This window comes from Dipodomys merriami, unplaced genomic scaffold (genome assembly GCF_024711535.1).
Source record: "Dipodomys merriami isolate MVZ:Mamm:240054 unplaced genomic scaffold, mDipMer1.0.p SCAF_29, whole genome shotgun sequence".
Taxonomy (NCBI): domain Eukaryota; kingdom Metazoa; phylum Chordata; class Mammalia; order Rodentia; family Heteromyidae; genus Dipodomys; species Dipodomys merriami.
The window spans coordinates 18,444,882-18,470,867 of NW_027204381.1; the positions used below are offsets into that span (position 1 = coordinate 18,444,882).

Here is a 25,986-nt window from a genome sequence, read left to right on the forward strand (position 1 = left end):
GAAAGGCAAAAAAAAAAAAAAATTAGGAAGCACCAGGGGCAGCCAGGACAATGTATGATAAATTCACCCTCTCCTCTATAATGCCATACACACAAAAAATAGTGACATTTCATTCTTTTCTTTCTATGGGACAGCAAGCTGACGCCTACTCTCAGCTCAATGGGGACAATCAGTGCTTTGCCCAGCTCTCCAGGCTCCCCCCAGAATCCTTGAGGGACCCGCAGCCTGCAGAGATGAGCAGATTCTCAGAGCTGCGGTCCCAAGCCTGCCCGGCCTCTCCTCCCCGGCCCCCAGGCCCACCCCTAATGGAAGCCAATTGCTGATAGATTGGGGGCAGGCTTCTTTGTGTCTTCCTAAGTGCTTCCCCCAGCAGGGGTGGGAGGCGGCCACTGCAGGGCCAGTACAAATGTCAGGCTGCAAATGAGCTCACCAGCAGTTTGGTTCATTAGAGCGGCTCTGTCTAAGGGCTGCCTACCCAGACTGCAGCCCGAGGGGAGACGAGGTCAAATGGAGGTTCTCTTCCCCTCTATATTCCTGCCTACTCCCCAACACTTTCCCTTGTCTAGATGAGGAATTGACTCGGGTCCCTCCCCTGCCTCCTCGGTGCTTCTGGAGCAGCCTGCTCAAGGGGAGGGCAGAGAAAGCCGTACTCCAGGCAGATACCTTCTCTCCACCGCAGAGAGAGGCCAGAGGACCTGCAGAGGAAGGCTCTATCGCTCCACACCCTAGCTCACCAGCTTCGCCTTTTTGGACCACCAATACCACAGGGGAGCCATGTTGCAGCCTCTGTCTCTGCATCTGACTCAGGCAGATGACCCACAGGCTCAAAGACCCAGAATTCCCCCCAAGGATGCTCAGTAGAGGCTCCACGGCATAGATGATCAACTCCCAGGGTATGTGGGGTATCTCCCCCCCATTTGTCCCCTGAAATGAAGAGGGTGAGCCTTGTGGGCTGCTCTGGGTGACGCACAGTTTGTCCTCTCTGCTCTGAAACCAATCAGCTGTGGCTTCCTCTGCCTGCATTATAACCTACTTCGTGGAAGGCTCCAGATCCTTGCGGTGTGAACGGCTCATAAGCACCCACCACAGAGATTGATAATCACGGTCTTTCCCATTTCCTAAGCACCCAGCACCCCATGCTAGCCGCTCTACAAAGTTCTTTAAGTACAATGTCTTACTTGCTCCTAATAACAACCCCGTGAGTTAGATGCTAGCATTATTCCTTATTTTTAAAGCCAGGAAACTGAGGCTCTGAGAGGTTAAATAACTTGCCAAGGCCGCATGTCTACAAATTCTACTCTCTGAGGCATCGTCTGCAGACTTAATACACACTTGACGAATGAAAGGGTGAATTAAATATTCAATTTTGTCTTCAGTGATTCCACCCTCTAACCCCAACCCTGCAGCCAAACCCGACCGGCAAAACCATTTGTTTATTCGATAAGTACTTATTGAACACTTACTCAATTTTGTTCACTGCTGTGAGGGAGGTACCAAAAGGCAGTCATTGGAAAAGTTAATGGCAACATTCAACTAATAAAAAGTTAGCAACATTTAACATTAACTTGAATTAATTTCAAGGTTATCTCTTTCCACTTTCAGCTAATTAAACATTAGTTAAATGGTGCATAACTAGTTGACTACAGAGTAATGTAGCAAAAAAAAAAGAATCCAAAACCTTACCAGAACCCCCATCCCCAGAACATGACCTTGACCTCTTCAGGCCTTTGTCTGCATCGCGACATTGGGTTGAACACAACACAACCCTCACAGTCTTCAAAGTATTCCAAAGAAAAAATGCACAGCAGCAAGATTCAGGAACCTCAAAGTTCCAGCAGCACGTGGGATGGCGTTCTTTGCTGAAGGTTGAACTATTAGTCAACTGATTTAGTATCTTTAAAAAAAAAAACCTCATCAATTCCTTGAAACTCACCCTCTGATGTGGTCCCCTCCACATCATGTGCAGAATGACAAGTTAACAATGTTGCTGCACTCTTCATGGCAAGGATTTTGTTAATTTGATGAAGGCAGAGAAGTAAAGCATCATTAAAATGAGGAGGGACGGTGATCTGGGTTAGTGTCCACAACCTAGGCATTTGGTTGGGATTCCTTTCCAAGTTCCCTTGCTGGGTGGTGTTTCACAGGAGATGGGCATCTTTCTGTCCTGAGGACACCACCAGTCCCCACTCCCTGTCTATCCCAAAGCCTCCCATGGGCCAGCACAACTCCACTTTGGAAGAAAACAGCAGGTAAGGTTTTTATTGTTCATATGTGAAAGGTAAAGGAAACTTGGATTAAGGAATCTCATTTATCCAGAAACATTAAAAACTTGCTCAGGTTTAAGCTTCTTTTTTATGTCTGTCTGTCTGTCTTTCGGTCGGTCGGTCTGTCTCTCTGTCTCTCTGTCTCTCTGTCTGTCTCTCTTTCTCTCTGTACTACTGGCTGGCTGGTTAGTTGAATGCTTTTTAAGCAGTGTCTTACTACATAGCCCAATCTGGCCTAGAACTTGCTCTGTAGCCTAGGCTGCCTTCAAAGTGTCAATCTTTCTACCTATACCTCCCAAATGCTGGTGTGCACCCCCATACCTGGATTTTATTTCTTTTCATTGTTGTTGTTGTTGTTTTCTTTTAAGTTTCATTGAGAGATTATGCAAACAAAAGAAGCAAAAGAAGAAGTTTAGTTCTTTGGGAATGTGATGGTTGATTTTATGTGTTACCTTGATTAGGCTAAGAGAAGCCTAGATACCTGGAGGAGAAGAAAAAATAACATGATTTTTAGGGTTGTGTGAGAGGGTGTTTTCAGAAGGAGATTAGCATTTAAATCAGCAGACTGAGTAACTCTCTCACACAACAAAGTAGGAGCACCACACAATATGATGAGGGCCCAAATAGAATAGAAAGGGAGAGGCATGGCAAATTTGTTCTCTCTGTGAACTGGAACATCCCTCTTCTTCTGGGTACATCTGTAGAGAGTACTCTGCCGAGGTCATCGGTCTCCTCATGGATGCCTCCGGCTCTCCAGCCTTCAGGCTTGACCTGAAACTACCCCACAGGCATGCCTCATTCTCCAGCTGGTCGACAGCAAATCATGGGGCCTGCTGGTCTCCATGATAACACAAGCCAGTAGCTCACAGGAAATCATTTGCTATGTATCTTACATCTATATGTCCTACTGTTTCTGTTTCTCTACAGGGGGGCAAGTGGTTACAGCAGATCAGCAGAGCCTATTTAAGTTTAATAATCGATGGCGTCCATTGAGTCCCTCCTTCTTGACGGTACCTGTAGCTCATCTAATTCTCAGGACAACTAAGAAGTACTATTATTAGTCTTGCTTTACCAATGAGGAAACAGCAGCACTGTAAGATCAAGAAACTGGACTGTCTTGCTGTATGCCACCAAAAAAAGAAGAAAGAAAGAAAGAAGGAAGGAAAGAAAGAAAGAAAAAAAAGAGGGCCTAGGAAGGTGGCTCAGTGGTAGAGTGCTTGCCTTGCATGCATGAGGCCCTGGGTTCGATTCCTCAGCACTACATAAGCAGAAAAACCTGGAAGTGGCGCTGTGGCTCAAGTGGTAGAGTGCTAGCCTTGACCTGAAAAGCTGAGGGATAGTGCCCAGGCCCAGAGTTCAGGCCCACAACTGACCAAAAAAAGAAAGAAAAAGAAAGAAAGAAAAGGAACCTCTACAAACCCATAGCTAAGAAAGAGTGAAATTTCCACCGCCCACCCCCAGCACCATGTGTTCAACCACTAGGCATAGATAATTGCATACCAGCGTAGCAAGCAGAGAAAAGGCCATTTTGTCTACCAGTCACTCTTGGATTATTCTACAAATTGCAGAAGAAGTCAATCATGACCTTTTAAAAAAAATCCACATAAATCTTGATTTGCACAAAGAACGAAGAGACTGAGAAACACTTGGCTTTGGTGCTGTCAGAACAATTGTCTTTCTAACTAACTCTCACAGAGCTCAGTGGGGATGATACTGCCTTAATTTTGCAAGTGTACAAGCATGTTAGAGCCATGGTAGATGCTGGGGTTATGTGTGAACTGCGCAGAGACTTTCTGTGGTTGTGGATTTCTGTCCCTTTGTGGCATGGATAAGTGCAATGTGAGATTTGGAAGGCTCACTACCAAGTACTTTTGATGGCATCACTCTTCAATTCTTCTCTGCTGGCTTGAGCCAAACACAGGGAATGGATGCCGGTAAACCATGAGGCTCACTCAGATCACTCTCTGCAGTTATGTTCCCAGCAGCTCTAAACACCATGGCATCTGCAGGTATTAATAGACCCAATCTCAATCTAGTACCTCCACAGCGCAAACTAGTCAAGCTCTCTACCTCTGGGCAAATCTCCAGCCTTACACTGAAGATTTTGAGTGAATGAATGAATGCATATTCATTCTTTATGAATCCAAACAACCCAGCTCACGTCTCTTACATTTTAAACACATCAGGATGCTTTTAAATTATTTAACTTAAACCTTGACCATGACCTAAACACAATGACAAGATGATTACAAATACAAGGGAAGAATTAACTTTTTAGTTCATTCATTGCTACTGAATTCAAATACCCACAAGTGTGAACCATGCCTTTGCCCACAGGGATGATGAACCTACTAGAAAAAGGAAACTCACAGATGAATATTCCCAATTCAAGACATTATGTGATCAATGTAAATAAAGAAAGGGAACTGGATGTCTGTGGCTCATGCCTTTAATCCTAGCTATTCAAGAGACCGGGATGCATCATTCGAAGCCAGCCCAATCAATAAATTCCATGAAACTTCATCTTCAAAATAACCAACAAAAAACAGAGTTAGGGGTATTGTTCAAGGGACAGGAAGAAGGGAGGGAAGAAAGGAAGGGAATGGAAGGAAAAATGGGAAAAAAGAAAGTATGCTTTATTTATTTATTTATATTTTGTTAATTGATTAATTAACTTATTTTTCACCAGTCCTGGGGCTTGAACTTGGGGCCTGGGAGCTATTCCTGAGCTTCTTTTCCTCAAGGCTAGAGCCCTACCACTTGAGCCATTGTTCAACTTACAGTTTTTTTTCTGAGTAGTTTATTGGAAATAAGAGTCTCATGGGCTTTCCTACCCAGGCTGGTTTCAAACCACAATCCTCAGATCTCAGCCTCCTGAGTAGCTAGGATTACAGGTGGGAGCCACCAACGCCCAACAAAAGTTTGCTTTTAGGCAGCAATCAGAGAAGGCATCACAGGAGAGGATACCTTGGAAAGGTACTTGAAGGGTATTTGAAGAGTGAACAGGGTTTTTTGTATTTGGTAGATTTAGAAGGCAAAAGAAATCCAGGGTAATAAATGTAATCTGAAACCTAAAATTGGTTGCCTAAAGTATGGACCAGTTTAAATTGAAGTTTGAGCACTAAGGTAAGACATATGGCAAGTCAGATGTGGTGACGCACGCCTATAATCCAGTACTGGGGAAGCTGAGACAAGAGTATTGCAAATTCCAGGTCAGTCCAGGCTGCACAGGGAGACCTTACCCCTCTCCCCACAAAGTAAGGTGTACTGGGATTCATTCTGGATACAGTGCGAAGACGCTGACGGGTAATGAGCATGATGGGTAATAAGCAAGACGAGAAATAAGCATAGCAATTTGTTCCCCATCCACAGTTTTTGAGAGCATATGATCTTTTCTGGCAGATACCACTTGTAACCAAGATTGAAGCCAGAACTTCTCTCCCAGGCAGCGCCTAACCTGGCTGGGCCTCCCGCCTGCTCTCCATGCCCAGAAAGCTCTCAAACAAGTCCCTCTTCTGGGCATGTAGCCTAGGTCAGCTTCCCTGAGCTGTTCTAGCTCCCGCTCTATTGAACACCCACCACGATTCTTAAACACGACTCCCAAGCCTGTTGTAGCAAAAATTCAATACTAGCGAACCTTTTCCTACTTCCGGAAAGAGAAGGTAATCGATGATTGCCTTCATTGTAGATTTTCCCACTAGACTTTTTTTTTTTAATATGTGCCACTATGATAGTAAATTAGCATTTGATTTTGCACAAAATTATTATTATTTTTTTTTTTTTTTGTCGGTCGTGGGGCTTGAACTCTGGGCCTGGGCGCTTTCCCTCAGCTCTTCAGCTCAAGGCGAGCGCTCTACCACTTGAGCTACAGCGCCACTTCCGGTTTTCTGGTGGTTTATTGGAGATAGGAGTCTCATGGTCTCTCCTGCCCGGGCTGGCTTTGAACCGCGATCCTCAGATCTCAGCCTCCTGAGTAGCTAGGATTATAGGCGTGAGCCACCAGCGCCCGGCTTAAAAATTATATTTTTTTAATTAGCCAGGGCTTTGAAGTTGGGGCCAACTGGATAGGAATTTTTGGTTCACCACCTGCCCGCTCTGTGACCTGAAGTAGACCAATTGCCATTTCTGAGACTCAACACCACCACCTACAAATGTGGACGATTATGGCTTTCTGCATTGGGGGCTGGGGAGGGTGTGAAAGTTAAATGAGATCAAGCCATGAAGGGCCTGGCCACGTGGCTGCTGGCACGCTTGAAGAACTCATGAATACTGTGTCTTCCCTCCCTCTCCCACTCCTTCCCCATCTCTCTGCCCTTAGAGTAAGGGGTGTGTTTTATGCCAAAGAACACTTACCAGCATTTTGTGATGTTCTGCAAAGGAGGAGGAGGTGCTGGAAGAGCTCCCTTTCTACTTGAGCCCCTGAGCAGGAAAGAGTTGTGTTCAAACTCGGTCAACTCTCTGGAGGGTAGCGTGACCTTGGGCAAAGCGATGATCTGATCTGTCCCAAGCTTTAATCTCCTCCTATGTAAAACAACACCGTGTTAGTCATGGCTCAACAGGAAAAACAGAACCAATAGGACACATAGATATCCATCTGTAAGAGGATTCGTATTATGGAAATTGGTACATTTAATTATCAAGGCTGAGATAATTATCAAGTCCCACAATTTGCTCCCTGCCAGCTGGGGAAGGAAGCAGGAAATCTGGTGATATAACTCCTCAGTCTGGTCCAGAGCCTGAGGCCTGGGGAGTTGTTAGGGGTGAGGTATGGCGGGGTACTGATGTAATTCTGCACTCTGGAATCTCCAAACTAGGAGGTCCAATGACCAAGGGCAGAAGGAGACGGACATCTCAGCTCAAGAAAATAGACAAAATGTCTTCTTCCTCCACTTCTTTGTTCTGTCATTCTGTCCTCTGTCTTCAATGGGTTAGGTGAAGCCCACCTAAACCTGTCAAGGCCATCTTCTTTACTTAGTCTCCTGATTCAGATGCTAATCTTTTCACCTCGAAGACTACTCAGACACAGTGTTTTGGAGCTGGATATGATGGTGTATGCCTGTCATCTCAGCATTGGAGGAGCAGAGGCAAGAGGATCCTGAGTTCAAGGATAACTCTGACTACTTATGGAGGAGCTCACGACCAGCCCAGGCTAGATAGGAGGATGTCTCAGGAAAACAACAACAACAACAAAGAAATATTATTTTTTGCCAGAAATCTGGGCAGCCCCTATCCCAGTCATGTTGGCACATAAAATTATCTACCGCAAACACCTGCCATGTGCAATTGCTGTGAGGATGCAGTTAGTTGGAAAGTGCAAAGGCCCTCAGCACTGCCCCTTGTCTACTAGGGGCTCAACCAGTGTTGGCCGAGGGCTTGATTCTTTCTGCTCTGATGCTCACTATTTTGTCCATTCTCATTCCCCCTTTGCTCTTTTCTCCTCACCCCTCTCCCCTTCACATCTACTTGCCCTGCAATGAAGTCATCATTCCGTCACCCAAGACAAGCAGATCCACCTTAGAATCCTGGCAAGATCCTTGTCATTCACAAGCCAAGCCACCTCCTCTGAGAGTGGTTGTGGGAATGAAATGCAGAGCAAGGGTTTAGAACAACGCCTGCCTGCTGAGGCACTGAAGAGAAGCCAGATGGACCATCCACGTCTTTCCTGACTGTGTCTGGCGCTCATCAACAATGCCAGCCATCGCCTCTTCCCGCTCATCTTGGACCCTCTCCAAACTCATATGGACAAAGTGCACATGAGTATCGATCTTCTGATCTACAAGAACAACAAAACCCAGGGTCCTCTAAAAAGCACTCCAGTGGGTGGAGGGCTCTTCATTTCCCGGAGGAAGCTGGGACCCAAGAAGGTAAGGGCCCCTCAGTGGACTCGGGCCTGTGGTGGAAGGCTAAATCACCTCCTCTCCCTTCTGCATCCATTTCACTTCAAGCCAAGCTCATAGTCATGCCTTTCCCTTAATCACAGCTAATTTACCCTGCAGACATTAACTGTGTGCCAGGCCTGGCCAGATCCATGGAAGTCAATGCCCCAGGTGCCCAGGGCGAGGAGGGGGGGTGAGGGAAGGGGGACGCAGAGGGAGAAGCTCTCGAAACAGTGCCCCCAACCCATGCAACAGGGAATGAGAGCTATTTGTTCTCTGCCCCTCTGGGGCTGCTGCTAGTCCAGGAGAGCCAGGGACTTTGGCTCAGGTACTTGGCCTCAGGGAGGAAATTGTCCTATCTTCTTCAACCCAGGAGAAAAAGTCCTGGCTGCAGGAAGGGGCCAAAGCATTGAAAAAGCATTGAACTCATCACTGCTGTTTGTATTTGCTTTGCCTGATGCAACTCATTGACCTCTCCCTCCCCTCCCCCCCCACCGCCACCCCTTCCACCCCCGCCCCCCGCCCCATCACCTCACCTATTAAGAGTTGGAAGGAGCTTAGAAAAATGCAACCTAGCTTGGCTTCTGCATTTCACTGTGAGGAAATGAGGATTGAGGGGCTTGAGACCTATTCACAGCCATGGGAACTGCATTAGCTGGGCCAGAATGAGATCCCCGGGTTCCTCTCACAGCTATGTCCCAGAGGACCCAGCCTCTACTCTAGAAGCAAGCACATGAACCCAGTGGACTCCCTGAGTCCATCCATTTCTCATTTAGCATTTATAAAGCACCTACTGTGTGCCAGCTAAAGTGCAAGTCACCTCCATAGATATTCACGAGCTTGTCTTTTCTCATTCTGAATCCCGGCTGGCACTGGCTCATAGCAGTTGCACAAGAAATACAAGGTTCTGTCCCAACTGCCTTGGGAGCTATGATGAGGAGCAGACAGAGAATGGTTTGGGAGTCAGTCTGGGTTCAAATCTCACTCTTGCTACTTGTTAGTCTTTTGGTCTTTACCTCTCTAAGACAAAGTTTCTGTATGTGTACGATAGAGCTAACAAGTAAATTGAAATATGATTGGGTAGACATGGATAGGAGGTGCTCAATCAGTTGAAGCTTCTCCTGCCACTGGAGTTACTAGGACGGAAGAACCACAGTCTAACACAAGCTAAACCGCCATGTCGCAGGTGATGCATGAACCTTACAATCCGAGATGCAGATGCGGGCAGGTAAAGGATGCACACAGACAGCAGTACCAACCCTCAAGGCAATAATGGTGAAGAACTGAGGCTCTCTGACTGCGTGTGTCTGTGTAATCCTCCAAGATTTGTAATTGTGACAGCCTAGGAAAATTACAGGTGACTTGAAGCAATTTAGTGATAATAAAAATAAAATAAAATAAAAACAGTAAACAGTAGTGCTGCTGTCTCTAATTTCCCGGCATTTTTATCATACAAATGCCTCTCATTCTTTTCTCCGTAGAGGATTGATGACTCTGATTGCTGGTGGATGCCGGGCTCTCTCTTCACTCTGCCTGTGTTTAGCTCCAGCTCCACCTTCGGGTGGCAGGACCAGGGCTCTGGTGGGCCAAGCCAGATTTTGGAAGCACCTCTTAGATGTACCTGCCTGTCCTCCGCAGAGCAGACTTTCTCTCTGGCTCCGCACCCCAGTGGCCCAGGGATGGTTTCTCCAGCTAAGTTTCTCCAGCAGCCCTGCTGATTTGAGCAACCACAAATTGACCTTCTCTCTGGGTGTCTCCTTGCCTCCCTCCTCGTGTTAATATTCGCCTTAAAGAGCTGCAAACTCAACAAGTCTCCGTTATGCAGGTTAATTCAGAGCGCAGCCAAGCTTTGATCAAATGACCTTTACCCACTTCCCTGCTAATTTTGATGGGCAGCTCCATTTTCCTTCTCCCTCCTGATGCCCCTTGCTCTAAATTGGAAATCTATCAATTTTCAAGGCAAATGGAAAATAGAAACACACAGACACACGCAACATACACTCACACACATATACACCAATAACACACACTTGAGACTGAGCCAGACTGAGCCTGGCCTCTCTTGAAATCCTTAACTCCTAGATCTCAGAAGAAGGCTGTGCCTATATCCAGAGCTGAAGCCAAAAGAAATAAAGGTTCTCGGGAGATCTCCTCCTTATAATTTTTTTTCTTTGCTTTATCAGAAGGATACCATAAAAATAGGAAGGATTTTTTTTAAATGACCAAATGTTTACTACTTACCAGTCCCTGCTCAGGGATTATCACAGCTAATTTCCTTGTCACTTCTATGAAATGAAAGCTATGATTATCCTCATTTTTAGGAGAGAAACTGGGGCCTCAAGAGCTTAAAGAAAGAACCTGGCATGGTGACACATGCCTGTAACACCAGCTACGCAGGAGGCACAGGTAGGAGAATCTCTGTACGAAGCTGGACAAAAAGCATGAGACCCTATCCAAAAGAGAGCTAAGCAAAGTGGTCTGAGGACATGATAGAAGTGACTGAGTGTCTGCCTAGCAAGCACAAGGTCTTGAGTTTTGAATGATAAAAGCAGAGGCACTGGGCATTCACACCCAGTGAACCCAGAGGAGATACTCTTAGGGGACAAACACAAAGGCACAATGCCTGCGTGCCTCTGATCATATAAAATAATGCTTATCCAAGTGAACACCAGGAAATCAAAACAAGAGGGCTTCTCTTGGTTGTTTTATTTTCTTTCTGTCTTATTTGTTCATTTATCTGTCTTTAGGAGGGTAAGAGGGGGCACAGAAATACAACTTATGGGTGGGGATGGGAGGGAAAAACTGGGAGAGGCCAGGGAAGATGTGACATTATTCAAAAAGTAATGTACTCATCACCTGACTTATGTAACTGTCACCTCTCTGTACATCACCTTCATAATAACGATGTTTTAAAAAATCAGACAGAGGAAGATTGTGAAGAATGCCAAAATTACAGAAAAGGGCAGGGCTAGCATTGGAACCTAGACATTCTTATTTCCCCACTGAGATTGCCAAGGAGACTTGTAACCTCCTACCAATAGAGAGAACACAGCTTCTCAGCAGCACTGCCCGGGTCTCAATCAGCTGCGTGCATGATCGCAGGGGTCTGACCTTCCCAAACCAGAGCAGACCTATGCAGAACTCACTGCAGGGCCAAGAGCACAGTCAAGTCAGGGACAGGGAGGGGATATGGGCTCCTAGTTACCAGCAGCCCCCCTATGACATCTGCTTCTGCCTCCTCTATCTTTTGACTCTGAAGACAACTCTGTGGAGATGATCACCTGACCTCGAGGAAGTGATGTTTAAGAAGACTCTGAATACCTGGCTTGTGACCTCCATCCTCCCTGCTGGGAGGCCATGGGCTGATGTGCCCGGTGTGACTCCATTCCATGAGGATGGCACCACCTACAGTTGTGCAGTGCGCAACCCTGGGTGCTTAAAATACAGAGTGTCCCTGCTCACTGGGTTCCAAAGTCCATTTTTCTCACATCTGTATTACCCAGTCCAGTAATCACAGTCTTTTAAGTAAGAGCTCCTGAAGGTCAGGGAAGATTTCTTCTTTGTCTCCACTAAGTAAGCACAACGCCTGGCACATAGCAGGTGCACAGTAAATGGCTGCAAGATGAAAGGCTATCGAAGATATACATGAATGTGCTCATCAGCTCCTGAATCGCTGGATCCACCGAGGCGCTACTTGAAGCCTGAAATAGGTAGTTTAAAACAAATGCAAGGAAGAACTACCGCTTTGCACAGCTGGTTGTCAGCTTACAAAACTCATTAACCCAAGAGGTGGTACAGGCAGCAAATACTAATGGACTCCAGGTGTGTCTAGGAAAGTGCAGAGCTCCTCTGCCATCGCGTACCGGGAAGGGCAGCCGCCCAGAGGGGACCAGCACTGCCTGAGCACCGACCATCTTCCAGACACTGGGCCGGATGGCGCACTAACATGCCATTACTGGCTTTCCCAAGTCCATCTCCCTCTGTGTCGCTCGCAGCTGATGTTACCTACCCATATAATTGGGGGATGCGTGATCATTAAATCAAATAATATATGTAAAGCACAGGTCTGGTAGAGTGTGAACACCCAACGAATGTTAACGATGCTTCCTGGAAACAGTGACAAGATTGTTAACGGATGAAATGGTGTTTGTTTTACATTTCACACATACAGAACTATTCCACAAAATTTGCATCTTCTACCAAGAAACCAGGCTCAATTATCCTTCCATTCAGGACACTTACAAAACTAACTTGGAGCCTTAGGGATTGCACATAAATAGGAGGACTATTTGATGGTGGCACTTCCCTGTGGCTTTCAGCAGGGCTTTATTACTAAAGCAGTGACACAATGACAATCTCCACTTGCAAGCGTCTCCACCTTCCATCATTTCTACCAAAAAGTGTGTGGAGACTGGCACTGTGTCAGGCTCCAAAGAAGACATATCCATGAGATGACTACCTTCCACGGGGCATGTGTATCTCGTGGAAGATGGACACGATGAAGATACGTGAATATTATTAGACGCTGCCCCAGCTGCCATGGTAAGGACCAACCTTCTCACCATGAACCTGAAAACAGACCCTTAGGGGGTCGGTGCTCCGCTGTGCTCCTTACGGACCATGATCATTCCGTGTGCTGCTGCCTCTCTGCATTCACTGACCCTGTATGGATTCTGGTGAAAAGTTGATTTTGTCAGAGTATGGGGGGAGGAGGGGGATAGACAGGGGAGAGAGACAGAAAGGCAGAGATAGAGATAGACAGAGAAACAGGAGCTGAAAGATAGAGAAAAACTTTAAAGTTTTTAAAAAGTTTGGATGGATGAATGGATGGATGGATGATGGATGGAAAATGGATAGAGTGACTATGGGTGGATGGATAACAATGGAAATATAGAAGATGATGATGATAGGTAGACAGACAGACAGACAGACAGACAGACAGACAGGCAGGCAGGCAGGCAGACAGACAGGCAGGCAGGCAGGCAGGCAGGCAGGCAGGCAGGCAGGCAGGCAGGCAGGCAGACAGACAGACAGACAGACAGACAGACAGACAGACAGACAGACAGACAGATAGATAGATAGAGATGTGGATGTGGGTTTGGATCTAGCCACGTCCATGATTACACCATGTTGTGAGGCCCTGGCTCTGTCCCTCACCAGCTAAGAGACCCTGGGAGACATCCGTGTCCACACTTCCCTTTCTGATATGTGAAGGGAAGGTGAGTACAGTGCCTACCTCAAGGCTTGTGATGAGAACTAGGTATGCCAAGCCTAACTACGTCACATGGTGAAGTAGGAAATACAAAGAACTGGTCCCTGATGCTCAGCCTAGCCACAGCCATCTACTGGCCACAGTCCTAGAGAGGACAGAGCTGAGCATTGGAGGAATCCACAGCCCCTGCCCCTTCTATCTTCTTGGTGGAGGGGAGTGTGGTGCCAACTTTGGGACTTAAGATCCAAGGCTGGTCTCGAGTGCCCGTGTCTGGGGTGACATGTCTGGAAACACTTGTTGGCGCATGCGGTCCCGGCTTCCACTTCTGTGCCAGCTGCACAAGACAAAGGCTCTGGTCACACCACAGCTGGGCTGGGGTGCACATGCTCCCGAACAAGGAGGGGCGGAGAAGTGAAGAGGAGGCATCTCCCAAGAGCTCCATGGGGCTGAGTCTATCTCAGAGCTGAACTACTGTATCCTCTAGACTCTCATTTCCTTCACAGGGCGCTGGCGGCATAGAGTTAACAATGCGACCCAAAGCCAGGGATTGGCTGGGTTCAGTACTAGCTCTCTGTATATAACACCATGACTGGCACACTATATGCGGGGAAGGAGTAAAGAAATAAAGGAAAGCCTAGCACTGGCTCACATCTGTAATCCTTGCTGCTCAGGAGGCTCAGATCTGAGGATCATGGTTCAAAGCCAGCCCCAGCAGGAAAATCCATGAGACTCTTATCTCTAATGAACCACCAGAAAACTGGAAGTGGAGCTGTAGCTCAGAATGGCAGAGTGCTGGCCTTGAGCAGAAAAGCTCAGGGACAGCACCCAGGCCCTGAGTTCAAGCCCTATGATCAACAAACAAACAAAAGAAAAGAAAGGAGGGATGGAAGAACATGTAGAGATCTTAACAGATAATATCTTTGGTCTTTTTTCCCCTGACCAAGCAAGTTATCTGACTTTTTGAAGAAACTGCACTTATTTCTCAATCAAGAGCAGAATGTGGCGGACACTCCAGGAAGGAGACGCTCTAGGCCACTACTGGGTCGCACATGGACTTTCCTTCCCGTTCCAGCCATTGTCCAGGCCCCTCCCTTCTCTGGACAGTCCCTGCATCCCCTGGACTCCTCTGGAAACTCACCCATGTCAAGTATAAATAAAGCAAACCACACTACTGCATGGACTTTCACCTGTTAATTAGCAAGTAAATCAACCAGCCCCATCTCATCAATTAAGAAAATGTATCTGGGACTGAGGAACGTGACTTACTACTCTCCGCAATAATGAAAGGTGTTTGTCTCAGACCCTGAGCCACAGGGCTGCCTCTCTTTTCTCCGCACAACTGGCTTTCTCTCCCAATGGCCAAGCAAAGGCCCTGCTGCCGGTGGGGGCAAGATCTGCTGTCTTGGCAATCTCTGTTCTTCCCTGGGGTCTCTCTCCTAGCATCTGAATTCCACCTCTTAGGTGAGATCAGTGCTTAGGTCTATGAACCAAGAGATAAATCTGTGGGGGGTTGGTGGTGATGGTTGTTTTGGTTTGATTTTGACAATGCTAGGGCTTGAACTCAGCCTCATGTTTGCTAGGCAGGTACTATACCATTTGAGCCACACCCAATCCTTTTTTTTGCTTAAAGTTTGTTTCTTAGACAGGGTCTCTCACTTTTGCTCAGGTTGGCCTTGGACCCTGATCCTCTTACCACTATACCCCAGCCTCCCCACTGACATAGCTAGAATTACAGGGAGGTACTATCATGCCTGGACCATTTCTTTGTAATTTTCTTATTGTTATTATAAAGGTGATGTACAGAGGGGTTACAATTATGTAAGTCAGGTCAAGGGTATATTTTAATCTGTATTCCTTAAACTGAGATTCAAGGCCCATCAGTAGCAGAATATATACACAGGAAACACCTCTTCCACCCCCCCCCAAATAATGCAGATCGCAAGTCCCTACCCAAAGCCCTAGGATCAGAATGATGTAGTTCTTTTAACCTCTCTCCTGTGAGGCTCATAGAGCTTGACAATCACTGATAAAACCCCCGTCTCCCTCTGTCCTTTCTTCTGTCTCAGAACTTGAATTTTGCCTGGTAAAATAAAATAAAAACCGAAAAATGAGGGGGCCGCTAGTTTCTAGCCGATGGCTCAGGATCACAGAACGTCTGTGACAGAACTTCCATTTTCCAGGCAGAACAACCCGTTCCCACGTTGCAGCTTGAACCATGTTCTGCCAAAAAACAATCTTAAGCCCAAATCCCTCAGTCCGCTGAGAATGTGACTTTCTTTGGAATAAAGACTTCACAGGGTGGGTCAAATGATAAACCAAGTCAAGCCTTTGACCAGTAGGAGTGGTGTCTTTATAGAACGGGGGGTGAGGGGGTGGGGTGGGGAATTGAGCAGAGAGACACAGGTGCAGAGAGACACAGTAAGGAGAAGGCCTGGGGGAGGGGGGGAGCAGACTGGAGGGATGTCACTGGCCGAGCCAATAGGCTACAGGTGGGTGCTGGCTGCAGCTGCACGCACTCTTTACTTCCAGCCCTCCTGAGCCCACACTGGCAGCCGGCAGCCACACCAGAAAGGCAGCGTGTGGCAGGGGTCTCGGGCTGTCCAAGGAAGGCAGCTGAGCCAGAACCCCCTGGAGCTCCCCTCTCACCCCGCAGCCTCAGGGGGGCCAGCTCTGGGAACTCAGGGACCAGGATCATCTGGGGCTTCGTTTGTCCTCTCAAAGCCGTCCCCTCCCTCGCTCTGAGGCTGGGCCACTGCGTCCTGTCCGTGCCTGACACCCACGGGTGCTCACCTCTCCCTCTCCACGGGATGCGGGCTGCCCCACAGCATCACACACTCTCTCACAGGCTTCTGGTCCATGAGGTCTGGACTGGAGGGGAGGAGAGCACTGCCACCGTGGTGGAGATTCCTAAAAGGCCTCCCTTCCTCGAGGGGATCAGGGATTCGGGATTAAAAAACTAAAGCCCAGCCCTGATGGCTCACACCTGTAATCATAGCTACTTAGGAGGTTGAGATATAAGGAGCCAAAGCCAATGGGGGCAGAAAAGTCCATGAGACCCCTATCTCCAATTAACCACCCCAAAACTGGAAGTAGAGCTGTGGCTCAAAGTGGTAGAGTGCTAGCCTTGAGCACTAAACCTCAGAGACAGCGCCGACCCCAAAAAAGCCAGTCAGATGCTGTTGTTTATAATCCTCCCTACACCAGAGACGGCGATTAGGCGGATCAGAGTTCAAGGCCAATGGGACACAAAATTCTAAAACTAATAAAAGCTGAGATTGGGAAGATTATGGTTCCAGGGCATGGGGGGCCTGAGGGGTAGGGGGAGCTGGGGAAGAGTTCATGAGATTCGCTCATCTCACATACAGAAAAGGCTAGATGTGCTGGCGTGTACCTGTCACCCCAGCTATATGTACATAGGAAGATCACAGTCTAGGTTGGTTTAGGCAAGAGAGAGAGAGAGAGAGGAGAGAGGGGGAAAGAGAGAGAGAGAGACCCTCTCGAAAAAAACCAGAGGAAAAAGGGCTAGAAGTGCGACTCAGGCAGTAGAACGCAGAATAAGATTCTTTCGAGGTACTGTCACTACACTTTTTGCAGCCAATGAAAGGAGGACATACACTGCCTGATGCAGGCTAGAGGCTCTCAGTGCCCTGGAAGCTCAAGGTGCTGATGCCGGGGCAGAGGAGGCCTCTGGATCCAGCTCTAGGAAAGCAGAAACTTCACTGCCTCCAAAGTCCACCGCGTGGAAACGTTCCCTTCCTCTGAGTAACAAATCCGTAGGAAATTTATTTGTGTTAAAAGGGGGGAGGGGGGAGGGCAGGGAGAATGTTCCATCAAATTAATTCTACTGACATTGATAAGGAGGTTTGGAAGGCCAGCCAATCACTCCATTAAAATAATGACTTTGGGTCGCTTCTGTCATCCGCTGGGGCCTCGTTCCCCTCCCTTACCTGCAGTATCTCATGAGTGCTTCCAGGGCCTGCCACACCGGGAGGCAGGAAGGTCAGCGGGATGAGACAAACGCCAAGAGGGGAGATGCTCAGGTCTTGATCATCAGTGGTCAGTTCTCTTTGGTTCCAGCTGCAGGCAGATGGTGGCGGTAAGCCAAAGACCTGGAGAGAAGAGGCTAGTCTAGCAGCTCTGCCGTGCTTCCTTCTTGGCTGCCTTCACCATGTTCTATCCCTCCGGTCGTCCGCTCAGTGCTGTCCCCTGGAGATGTTCAGAGGGGTTGCCCAGATGGACACCCACACGGATGTGTGGGCAGCTCCTTAAGAGTTCAAGGTGACGAGGAAGATCCCAAGATTGTCTACATTCTCTTTTCTGTTTGTTTTGGGGGTGTTGTTTTCATTTTTCCGAGGGTGAGATCCACGTGTGGTTAAAAAGTAATCATTTCAAGTGAAAATTTCAGTGGCATTTAGTACCTTCATAATGTTAGGCCCCGGCCACCTCTACCCAGTCCAAAACTATACACCCTGCCCATAGGAAACCCCAGGCTCACTGAAAAGTTACCTCCCTCATCCCTTCCTCCTCCTGGCCCCTGTCAACCACACTTTCACGATCTGTCTTTATGGTGTTACCTATCCTGGACATTTCATATAAATGGAATCATAAGCTATATGAACGTTGTGTTTGACTTCTTCACTAAGTATACTATAGCCAAGCTTGATCCACTCTGGGACAGCCATATTCCAGTTCCTTTTCTATGGCTCAATTGTGTGTGTGTGTGTGTGTGTGTGTGTGTGTGTGTGTGTGTGTGTGTGTGTGTGTGTGTGTGTGTGTGTGTGTGTGTGTGTGTGTGTGTGTGTGTGTGTGTGTGTGTGTGTGTGTGTGTGTGTGTGTGTGTGTGTGTGTGTGTGTGTGTGTGTGTGTGTGTGTGTACCATCATTTTCTGATTGGACCCGGAGGCTGAAACTCAACTTCCCCCTCAAGTTGGTTCACCTGCCCTTGCTTTCCAGCTCTCACTCTGACTCCCAGGTTGGGCTTGGCCCATCACTCACATTCTAACACGGCTCCATCGCTGTTGAGCCTAACCAATACCCCGACCAAGGCTTCCTCCCCAAAGAGAGTTCTCTTCCCATCAAGTCCAGGCTGTCATCGAGTGACAAAGCTAGGGACATTTTCATCAAGGCCCTCATTCCGACAGATCTGCTTCAGAAAAGTGTTACAATCCCCTATCTTTTCATCAAGGAGAATCTGAAAAATGTTTGAACTATTGTGCTTGGTTTATTTGTTCTACAAGGCAGAGACAAGCATCCATACATCCCTGTGTCCTGATTCCAGAGAGCCCATCTGCTAAACTCGGCCTGGTACACCCTGGAAGTCAAGTTCCATTTCATCTAGTGCATCCTCTCTGGGCATCTACTCTAGGTGGCATGCCATGACATACCCAGGGAGAGAAATGATCAACAAACCTCATCTGGGGAGCTCATGATCTGAAAATAAAGACAGATGGATGCAGAACAGCAATAAGCCAGGACAGACAGACTCTGTCATCCAGGGGCTCAAGACTCCCAAGGAGAGGAGCTATCTTCTGGCAGAACAGAAGAGGGAGAGATTCTCAGAAGAGATGTGGCTTTAGAGATTGATGGGGGTTGAGAAGTGTTTGGCTAGGAGGAGAAAAACTTCCAGCAGGGATGGCAGGGACAGGAACTCAAAGAAGGCGGTCACCTGCTCTCCACTGCTGAGGGCCTGGGCGGGTGCTCAGGACAGAGTGTGAAGGATGGGACTGGAGAGGTTACGGGCTGGAGAGGGCTTGAAGCATGAAGTCCCTGTTCTACAGGTTTGTAGCCTGACAAGAAAGACGGAAGGCTCAGAAAGGGCCAAGGCTGGAGGTCTAGAGGTCATCAGGAGGCTGTGTCAAAGGCCTTTGATCTCAGGCGAAGAGAGCCACTTGTTGAAAGGTGGTGAGTAGCCTGGGAGGCATCGACATGGCTAAGCATGCAAGATTCAGAAGATGCACAGGGAGCCGATGGAGGTGGGAGGCGGACGCCCTCCTGCTGCCCCCATCTTAGCCCCATGCTGATCGGAACTTGAGGCAGAGCAGAGGGGTCTCCTGGCTGCGTCCCCAGATGCTGTCCAACCCCTATCGTTGTTTCCTCCCAGACGGAGCGGCTGCCAGCCCCGGCAGGGTCCCACCACGCTTCTGCCTCCTCCCTGAGCTGCCACTTGTCAGCACCAGGCAAGAGAGATGCCAGCTTCGTCCCCAGCCCAAGCCCATTCGGGGCACTGGAAGATGAATTATGTTTCATTTATATCAAAGAAGCAATCTCGAAGCCCATTTGTGATCAAATTTGCTGTCAGAGAAACTTTGCTTTATCTCATTACATCTGATATCTCTTGGCTTCTTGTCCTTGAGACTATTAAAGTTTAATGTCAAATTCAAGATGAAATGAAATCTTTGCTGTATCATCTCATCAGGACCTGAGCATTCCCCCTTCCATCTAAAATTTTTTGACAACTAATTACAATGGAGGGCCCGGGGGGTGGGAAAGAGAGACCTGGTCCCTTCCCATTCGCTGAAAATGCCATCATTCGAAAGGTTTTCCAATGAACACCGTGGCTTTAAGGTAGTAGCAAACAAGGAGAGGTGCTTGTCTCCCTTCAGGTAAGCTTCCCTCCCACCCACCCCAAACTCACATCCCCTAGACCAATGACATCCATTTTCACAGGACATAGCACAGCAGAAACTACACTGGATTGGGTGGCAAGTCAGAGCTTAATTGTAGGATCTGCCAGCCACACAACACTGGGCCTTTCCCAGGTCTTCCTCTCCAGGCCTTGCTTCCTCAATTGTAAAGTAATGAGGCTGCAGGAGAATCATACTGCTCCAAATGGGATGGACGAGCAAACCCATATCTTACAATAGGGAAGGGAGGGGACTATGGCGAAGATGAGAGTACACCCCCTCCAACAGACAGACATTAAACACCAAAAGATGATGTCTGCAGGCTTGTTTACCATGACAACCCCGGAACCAGTTGATTTCCAAGGCTTGTGATGATCTTTGAGAAAAATATCTACAAACAAGGGGCTCTGCCAAGCTCAGAGAGACAAACAACACATTTTCTCTCCTATGTGGAAGCTAGATTTAAAATACAACTGGACATAACTTATACAGGACCCTAGGCATTCATACAGAGACAGACTAAAGGAGGATATTCTCAGGAGAGGAGCCCAAAGGCATCACGTCTCTGAACATTTAAAATACTATTTATCGAAACAGATTCTAGGAAATGAAAACATGGCTTTTTATTGTTGTGGTTAGTGGTGGTGGTGATGGCAGTATGTACTTTTGCTTTTTATTTCTTTTTAGAGGAGTTTAGGGGGAGGCAGAATGGAGGGAGAGAGGTTGAATGAAGGTAGTCATGGTACTCCACTAAGTGGAAAATGAAGGTTGCAACTGGTGGGCAGAGACAAGAGAGGGAGACTGGTAGAAAGCAAAGGGAGGGGTGACATTGTCCAAGAAAGAAATATACTCATTGCCTGACTTATGAAATGGTAACTCCTCTTTACAACACCTTAATAATAACAAAATTATATCTATCTTAAAATGGTTTTCACTCAATGCAACACATTAATAGTAACAAAATTGTTGTGTAAATGGCTGTCAGACTAAGAAATGAATATACTTTTTTCCCTGGACAAAGAGTCTGTTAATTAATAAATCTGATTGAAATAGAGCTGGGTATTCCCAGACCATCAGAAAGCTCAGGAGGACACACAAGATCAAAACTCCTAAAATGCAATGTGTAGAAGAGAGACGGAGGCAGGGAAGGAAGACTTTTACAAAGAGTTTTAAATAGGAAATGTCCCCTGTGGGATCATGGGTTGACCTCTTGGTCCCCAAGTGGTGGTACTGTTTTTGTGTTTTGTTTGGTGGTTTCTTGGTGGTGTGGTGGCAGGGATGGAGGGGGAAGTTTCTGGAAATGTTAGGAGGTGGAGCCTAGTTGGAGGAAGTGTTAGACCTGTGGTTATACCCGACATAGGGTACCTACCTCCACAAGTCAAGCGGGTGGACTTATAGGAAGTGCCCTAAAAAGTGCCATAATCATACTCCTTCGGGAAAGCTTTCTAGAGAGAGCAGGCTCCAGTCCCCAGTGCCTGGGGAAGTAGGTAAACCTGGCTAAAGGCTGCATCTGGAAGCAGATCCCAAGCGCTTAGAAGTAGAGTTCCAACCGCCTTCCAAACTGCTACTCGGTGGGAATCATGCTAATGCGTGTGTGGGGCCAGCGTTCTGTCGCTGTGACTGAAAACCCGAGATAATCGAATCATTAGGAAGAAAGATTTTACCTGGTTCGCACTGTCAAAGGTGTTAGTCCACGGCTCATTGACACCGTTGCTTTGAGGCCAGCGGGGCAGTGTCTGGTGGTGGAGAGCTTGCCTCCTGGTGGCTGGGAAGCAAACAGAGAAGAGCAAAGGCCAGGGTCCCAATGTCCCCTATGGGCACCCCCCCCCTCGGCCAGTGACTTGACTTCCTCCCACTAAGCCCTAAAAGTTCCACCACCTCTCAACCGCACCCCAGAGTGGCTATCAAGGATTCAAGATGCTTTCAGGGGACACTTAAAATTTAAATCCTAACAATGCCATCAGCTCCGTGGTTCCTCCGTCTTCTCGTTCACCATCCCTCTGCCTAATGGCAGAAGACACACCTCCTGAAGACCCGCTCCTGTCATTTCTGTAGCGAGGCAGGCCAGCTCTTCTGCTCTGCCCTTCAGAGGAATCAGTCAGGCATTGAAGCCTGCAATCAAGGTCTTCAACAGTTCCAAAGCAGCACTGGGTTCCTGCATGCCCTTTTCTGTGGGAGAACATTAACAACCCAAGGCGTTTGGAGGCGTTCTCTTTGAAATCTGAATACTGTGTGTCTGTCCAGCAACCCATCCTTCCATTCAACAGGCTAGTAGACGAGTCCTAGACTTTGAATGGCTACTACCCCAGGGGGAAAGCCCAACGAGGTGGCAGAGTCAGGAGGTAAACTGTATTCATAATCTTCAACACGTGCTGTACGGACTCACTGGTTTGGAGGTTTTCTCAGGAATAAACATAGAAGACTATCTATAGAAGACTATCTATAGAAGACTCTTCATGGAATTCCCTGAACAATGTCCTCTTTCAAAGTAGAAGCTCCTCCAATGTACAAATCACACTTGATGCCCCGTAGTTCTCGGACTAACACATACCCGCGCCAGGGGTGATCATAAGCCACAGAGACTGGATCTTAACAAGCATCTCAGAGCTCATACATCCGAGTTACAGCTGGGGACTGTGGAAGTGCTCACCTACGCCAGAGCCGAGACTACTTTAAGTTGTTGCCTTGTTTTTATTTTCGCACCGTTGTGAATTGCTCTCTTTCCTGTCGTGAATCTGCTGCTCCAACACGGTAAATCTTTAATGCTCTCAGGGTAGGTTTGATTGCTGGCCAAAGACCAAACTTATTTGGAGCCAAATCTTGCCAATAAGGTAGACAAGTAGTTTATATTAAATTTTTAAAAACAATCTTGTGCCTGGGGCTCAATAAATACTCGGTGACTGAAAACGACAACACAACGAAAGTTGAATACATGTTTGATTCTAAGGGAAAGAGACTCGCTTTATTTTATTTATTTATTTTTTTGGCTCATAAGCCTTCTCTAAATTTAATTCCAGTAAAGAAATTCCAGAAATACTTTGAACAGTACCAGGGTCCCTGGAATAAGAAGAGTATACCAAGGGAGTAGCTCTGGGAAGACAAGCTATGGTTGGATTTCGAGCCAAAGGGCAATAAAGGTCCTAATTACAGGCTGGGCACCAGTGGCTCACGCCTGTAAACCTCGCTACTCAGGAGGCCAATAGCTGAGGATTGAGGTTCAAAGCAGCACAAATCTGAGACACTCTTATCTCCAATTAAGCAGCAAAAAGCCCAAACTGGAGGAATGGCTCAAACGGTGAAGAGTACCAGCACCAGTGAAAAAGCCAAGTGAGAGTTCAAGGACCTGAGTTCAAGCCCCAGGCTTGGCACCAAGACAAAAACAAAAAGGTCCAGATTGTACGTAAGATACATTTCCAGGCACTGTTTGGTGTCAACTACACAGAGACAAAATTCTCATAGAGCTGCAGGTCTCCAAGAGGGAGGGGCAAAGAGGATCCATAGGAAAGCAAGAACTGGGCTGGGAAGGTGGCTCAGTGCTAGAGTGCTTTGCCTTGCATGCATGAGGCCTTGGGTTCGATTCCTCAATACCACATAAGCAGAAAAAGCTGGAAATGGTGTTGTGGCTCTAGTGGTAGAGTGCTAGCCTTGAGCTGAAGAGCTGAGGGACAGTGCCCAGGCCCAGACAGGCCCAGGCTCCACGACCAGCAAAAAAAAAAAAAAAAAAAAGCAAGAACTACCCAGGACATAGAGTAGACTTCAGGCTGGCCGGAGGACAGCCTGGAGGAGGTGGCCCATAAAGGGAGCTAGGTCCTGCTGGCTGCTGGACGGAACCTCTGATAAAGTGTCTCTACTCTCAACAGGACACAGCACTCCCTGAAAATGGCCCCAGCTGGAGGGGTCCTTGGGACAAACGGACAGCACCACAGTGGACAGGATCTCCCAGCAAGAGGGCAGAAGGGTTCTGGTGAATATGGCTCCATCTGCCGGCCTCCAGGGCTAAGGGCACTCACTGTATGCTTCTGTGCCCTCGGCCCCAGCCCACCAGTGGGAAGGCTCTGCCTGAAGGAACAAGCCAGTGGAAGGAAGAGGCTGAAGGTTCTAGGGTGCAGGTCTGAGAGAGGGCAACCAGGCCTGGTGGAACACACCTGTAATCCAGGCTACTTAGGAGGTAGAGAGTGAGAGAGCTGCAGTTTGAAGCCAGCCTGGGAGAGGGTGGGGGAGGAAGGTAGCAAGACTCCAATCTTAACAAAGAAGCTCAGGGTGATGATTCACATGGGCACAGGCACAGAACACATGACCTGATCTGAAAAGTAACACCAAAAGGGCTGGTGGGGGTAATCTCCCCAGCCAGTGTGAGACCCTGAGTTCAAATCCCAGTATTACTAAAAAAAAAAGAAAGGCTGAGACCTAGAAAGCCAGAGAACTGAGGTCCTTCAGTGCCAGGGTTGAAAGTCTGGCTTTGATTCATGGGCGACAAAGATCCTTTCGGAGTTACTGATAGGGAATAGAGTGGTCTATTTAAAAAGGGAAAAATAAAACCCCAAAAGCTTTATACTTCCATGGTTTGCTTAAAAAGAGCCATAATAATAAACTGTAAGCAAACAGACAAATCCCTAAAGCTAGGACTCGGGTCTTTCTCCTGCCTCTAGCTTAGCAGGGTGTTCAGCTTAGAGAGAGAGGGGCCCAGGTGTTTTAGAAATAAGATGAAAACCTCCAACCCTCATTTCTTTAAAGACCGGTGGTGTTATAAAGCCAGCCACCGTGCTCCCTCAGCGGCCTGGGACCCCCAGAGACGAAGAGCACACAACCCCTTGGTGTAGTGTGAGTCTGTATCTTCATAGGCTCCTTGTCTGACATCTGCCTGGCCAAGGTGCAGACAGATGCACAGGGATTAGGCCCAGGCAGCCACTAGTCCAGGGGAAAAGGGCAGGTGCTCACCAAGGGCTGCGAGTAGAACTTTGAAGATGGCCACCAGCGTTGCTATGGAAATTTAATTCCCGACTAGAGAAGCAAATCCCATTCAAAAGGCCAAGAATGGCCATGTTAGGTCAAAACCCTTACATGAACTGGGGGAAAAAAAGATTGCTTTTCAAGAGAGTCAGACAATTAATTTTAACAGAGGAACCACCCTACAAAGAAGAAATTACAGAAATTACAGATACCCAACACGAGCAATCTTTTATTGTGTGAAAGTCCCTTTCTTTAAAAGAAAAAAAAAAAGGTCTTCAAGGAAGAAGGAGGCAAAAGAGATGTGTTCCATTTCAGTGGGGAGGAAGAAGCTGACATAGTGGGGGGGAGGTGAAAGGTGAGAGGTGAGAAGTCACCAGAAGAGCTGTTAAGGTCTGGAGCTAGATTCCTGGGGAGCACAGTACACCTGTTGCTCCAGAACTTCTACAGAGAGGTCAAATTAGGCACATATTGGGGGAGGGGAGGGGTAAGGTCTTCTAACATTTCCCAATCCCAGATCTTCTCAGAGAGTCCATGACATTCTAGAGGGCCTCACTTCCCCGATTTGCTGGTGACATGTGAGTCATAGGTGAGTTTAACCACAGGGAGAAGTCAGCTGTGTGAACAAGTCACAGCAACATGTGGAAAATACCCTTCTATCCAGGCATACTCCCCCCACCTTCCTCCTCCTCCATCTCTCCTCCACTTCTTCCTTCTCTCCTCCACCCATCACCCTCCAGCTTCCCACAATCCAAAATACATCAAGGCAAGTGACGACGACGATTCCCGTCCCTCAGCAGATATGAATGGAACCAGGATGTTTGAGACGCTGTGTTCAGTGTCATGGGAGGAAAAAAATAAAAGAGGTAAAGATTATTTTTTAGCTCTGCATTCAAACAGCTTGGCAAAAAAAAAGCCTTAAATATGGTCCAAGAAAGAGTAGTCAGCATGGGGTCCAGTGTGAGGAAGGATCAGTGCTTTCAAGGGTTCTAGGAAGATACATAACTTTGGTACTGGGCTGACCTGAGAAGCAAAAGGAATGTCTCTTTATTTTTAAACTGTGGA

The 25,986-nt window shown here is 47.6% G+C and overlaps 1 long non-coding RNA gene across 1 annotated transcript in view; it reads right to left on the reverse strand.

Moving 5' to 3' along the window:
* LOC138838783 (uncharacterized) overlaps positions 1–25,986 on the reverse strand; it is a 174,676-nt gene that overhangs the window by 107,390 nt on the left and 41,300 nt on the right. The window contains exon 3 of the long non-coding RNA XR_011375752.1: positions 6,618–6,785. This is a non-coding gene — a long non-coding RNA (uncharacterized lncRNA). The remainder of the gene's footprint in view (positions 1–6,617; positions 6,786–25,986) is intronic.